Here is a 4524-nt window from a genome sequence, read left to right as displayed (position 1 = left end):
GTGTCCCAATGTTCAAGGCCGTTGGTTTTATAAGCAGCTTCTCGCTGCATCCCTTCGTACCCCAACCATGTGGGACGTTACATGCAGCATCTCATTTGTAAGCTGCTTCTGGAAATAAACAGCTTTGGTTTTAAAGGCGATTCTCGCATAAAGCAGTTTCATTGGAGATAATCAATCTCTGCCAATGTCATTCTCTTCATGGTTACACGATCAACAACTTCAACCACAAGTTATTTCATATTTGCATTCATCACATTAATATCAGTTACAAACCCACTTGTTACATCATCAAAATATTATTAGTTTTAATACTCATATGTGTATTTCAAGTTACTAATTGTTAAACTCTATTAGAAGCTCTTTTACTCCATCAAAAATTTATTTTACTCTCTCTATTATTCAAAGGGACATTTTAGTCCCTGTATGTTTAGAAAACTGAATATTTTAGTCCAAAATGTTAATCTACAGTTTCTTGAACCAATATATTGTATTTAATATCTTTTTGTCCCCCATCAATTAACTGATTTTATCATTCTAAAAAAATAACAATCTACTTCGTATATATTTCAGAAGCGAGCAAATAAGAACGACACTATATTGTAGAAATTGCAATTTTGCTACGAATTTTTTGCAAAAATTATTTAAATCATTTTTGTAAAGAAGAATTATGTCAAAAATATTTTCTTTGTGTTTTGGCTTAAATATCCAACTTAAAATATTTGTAAAGAGCCAAAAACACCCTAAAATGTGAAAACTTGAGCCTTAGATTTCAAAACTAAGTGTGAAGTTTTAAAACTTCTCCCAAGTGTTTCGAAACTCTTATACTAGTTTTAGAACTTCCATTCCATAGTGCTTAAGAGTTTCGAAAACCAATGCTGGATTTTGATACACGTATGTGTGATTCCAAAGCTCATGTTCTAGTATCTATACTCTAGGCCTCCAACGATTGATATTTTCAAACATGTTTTAGGAGTTTCGATTCTCCAAGAAGAGTTTCAAAACTATGGTTGCAATTGAGTATTTAAATCACGAATTTCATGCTTAAAATGGCTAGAAGCTACCTCCAACTTCTCCAAACGACTAGAAATCACTTAGATTATATAAAAAGGACCGCATAGTAGCTCAAGAACATGAAGAGAGGCTTTCCCAACATTCAAGAGTTTCGATGCCAATGTGTGAGTTTCCAAAACACATGTGCCAATATCGATACTTTGTGCCTCCAACGATTTATATTTTCATACATGTTTTAGGAGTTTCAATATTACAAGAAGAGTTTCGAAACAATGGTTGCAAGTTAGTATTTAATGGCTGGAATGTAACTTCCCAAAATCCGTGTCGGTAGAATCAAGTCTAATTTCACAATTTGTGTAAAATGAAAATTTTTAAAATATTATGAGATAATTTTTTTCGAATAATAATAAATATTTTCAAATTAAAATTGTTATTTTTAAAGTGTAAATTGATTTTGAAGAAAGGACTAACTTGAATTTTTAAATTAAAATTCAAGTTTAGTGACTAAATTTTAAAAGTATCAAGATTGTTAAATTTACATGTATTTTCCCAAGATCAATTTTCCCTTCATTTTCAACTATTTTGCCGTGAACTCTTATTGCAAATTCCTTTGATTTTTATCGATTTTAATAACTACCTTCTAAATTGTTTTAACTACCTTACTTCTTCATATCCGTTTTTGCTTACAAACACATTTTGAGCATCGTAATTGATGCTCTTAAGTGGTGTTGTTGATTTGGCAATATAGGTAAGAATTCCGGTCTTTGTTGTGATTCTCGTGTTTAGTTTTTTAGTAAATGTCACTGATGTGTAAGATATTAATTTTTATTGACTAAACCTATGTTTAAAATATGTTCTATCAAAATTATGAATTTGAAAAGTAGAAACTAAATCGAACATCAATTGATCAAGTTGCGATTTCTATACTAAATTGTAAAAAAATAAAAATTAAGGGCAGAGTTTTGAAAATATTTGGTCCAGAATTCAAAACTTTTGGTCCATAATTTTTAGAGGTATTGAAAATATTTTTCATCCCAAAAATGTGTAGTAAGTCAGTTGATGTTCTCGCCTTAATTTTTTTTTTTAATTTCTTGACTAAAATAAATTGTTTCATCCCTCCTATGCTGGTATCATTTAGACCTATAGCTTAAATCAACTAAGTATCGGTACTGTCATTTAGTACCCACCATCATACCATATATATCATAAATTCAATAAACTAAGCAATTCTAAAATGATGTCGTATAACTCAATTCAATCAAACACCATAAATCAAACCAACTACGCTTTCAACATAACAACGCGTACAAAATCATAACATAACTCTTATATATCAATTTTACACAATTTTTTTACATAGTCAAGTATATCGAAACATCGAACTTACATATAGAAACTTGAAACATCTTGGGTTTTGGCTTGGTACTTATCGATACTTAAAGATAGTTATCGAATAGCATATCGATTTCTGGGGGGAAAAACTTGTTTTCAATATTAATTTGGAAAAATATTTTAGAAAGGAAAATTCAAGAGGATTAAAATATTTTGAATTTCGAATTTAAAGTTAAGGAATATTTTGAAACGAGGACCAAAATTGATGCTCCAAAAGCATTATTCCTTTTTGTGATTATGTAGTTAAATTCTTTTTTTAAATTTTTGTTTTAATTACAAAATATATCTGCTTATATACCTCATTTTAATAATTAAGAATAATATATTGGATTTAATTTAGTTCAACGAAATCATAACTACCGTTGAATTTTAACTACATTGTTTTCGTTTAAGTGTAAAATATGTGGGCTACAGGTATAAAGGATTTCATGCCGATTTTTGTATCATATTGCGATTTTGTTCTTGAAATTCTGAAAATTAGGTCTCGATAGAATTAAGAAACTTTATATGTTTAATATGGTGATTTAGGGTTTAGATTAGAAATCCTTGATGATATTAATAGCGCTTTTAGGTGTTGGTCTTGATGGTATAAAATGTGTCCATTAAGTTAAGAAATCGTCGGTATTGTAGTGAAATTTGGAGTCTTTTTTGATGCATGATTTAAGTTGAACTTCCAGCCAATCTTGTTGTTAATTATGCATTCTGATGTGTTCTTGAAGCTCAAGATTCGTTGGTGGCTTCCTCTAGCAATGGGAAAGGAAAGGCGGTCGTGCATTGAAGCGGTTGTTGTTAGTTGCTCATTGTTTCCGTAAGTGTACGGTTCGGGTGCGGGTTTGCCCAAACCTTATTTTATTTAGAAACACAGGAGTAGGTTAATCCCCTATTATGGGTTATCGTGTAATTATTGTCGATGTTCTTTGTGTTAATTAAAAGTTTGTACGTTTTAGAGATGTATGATCGGTCATTTCTGAACAATTAGCATCGCAAACTTTTGTCGATAAATTTCCAACATTTGCTTTGAATTGTGTCCACTATTTTTGATGCACCTATATGTGGTATGATATGGTATATGATATGGTACATGGAAGGTTTAATACATGTGCAACACTAGCTGTTATAGTGGCACGAAAAGTGTCCATATGAGTTGTCGATAAAATTTATTGGTTGTAGTGATGAATCGAATGAGATTTTTAGCAAATGTCACTGTAGTGACTAATGTGACAGTTGGTAACAAGGTCGGACTGCCCCGATCGAACATTGGGTGTTGTAAACTTAATTTGTAATGGAACCCTCGTGACACATAAATTTGATAATTCAACCCCCAATGTTAAGGTATCATAATGAAATGATTCAAAAACTAAGGGAACAAAGTACAATATCTAAAAAGGAAATCATTTAGAAGTTTATTTACCAGAACATAGTTTAAACAATAAATTAGTAAAACTAAGGAGGCATGGTTTTCATAATCAAAAAACGGAATAGAAACATCAAACTTTGGATTGGGTGGGGTGCGCCAGGCCCGAGCAATAGTGCAACGCTAGGGCGACGCTCGAGAGTCCCAGTAGCAAGCTACTGCGGTGGAACCTCCCCCTCAAAAAATAAATTTAATATCGTGTGGACCATTGGCCCACGTATCAGATATTAAACTGATAAGAACAGATACTACACTTGATCTTAGCCAAAAGGCCGAGAAAGGTATGCTTCCCAATGTTCAAGGCCGTTGGTTTTATAAGCAGCTTCTCGCTGCATCCCTTCGTACCCCAACCATGTGGGACGTTACATGCAGCATCTCATTTGTAAGCTGCTTCTGGAAATAAACAGCTTTGGTTTTAAAGGCGATTCTCGCATAAAGCAGTTTCATTGGAGATGATCAATCTCTGCCAATGTCATTCTCTTCATGGTTACACGATCAACAACTTCAACCACAAGTTATTTCATATTTGCATTCATCACATTAATATCAGTTACAAACCCACTTGTTACATCATCAAAATATTATTAGTTTTAATACTCATATGTGTATTTCAAGTTACTAATTGTTAAACTCTATTAGAAGCTCTTTTACTCCATCAAAAATTTATTTTACTCTCTCTATTATTCAAAGGGACATTTTAGTCCCTG

The 4524-nt window shown here is 31.9% G+C and overlaps 1 non-coding gene across 1 annotated transcript; it reads right to left on the bottom strand.

Annotated features, from left to right (window-relative positions):
• Window positions 1-3906: 3906 nt before the first annotated feature.
• LOC120143606 lies at window positions 3907-4102 on the bottom strand. The gene has a single exon (XR_005517955.1). It is a non-coding gene; the product is annotated as a U2 spliceosomal RNA (small nuclear RNA).
• Window positions 4103-4524: the final 422 nt, after the last annotated feature.

This window comes from Hibiscus syriacus, unplaced genomic scaffold, assembly GCF_006381635.1.
Source record: "Hibiscus syriacus cultivar Baekdansim isolate YM2019G1 unplaced genomic scaffold, ASM638163v2 tig00002237_pilon, whole genome shotgun sequence".
NCBI lineage: Eukaryota > Viridiplantae > Streptophyta > Magnoliopsida > Malvales > Malvaceae > Hibiscus > Hibiscus syriacus.
This window is presented reverse-complemented; position numbering and strand designations above follow the sequence as displayed.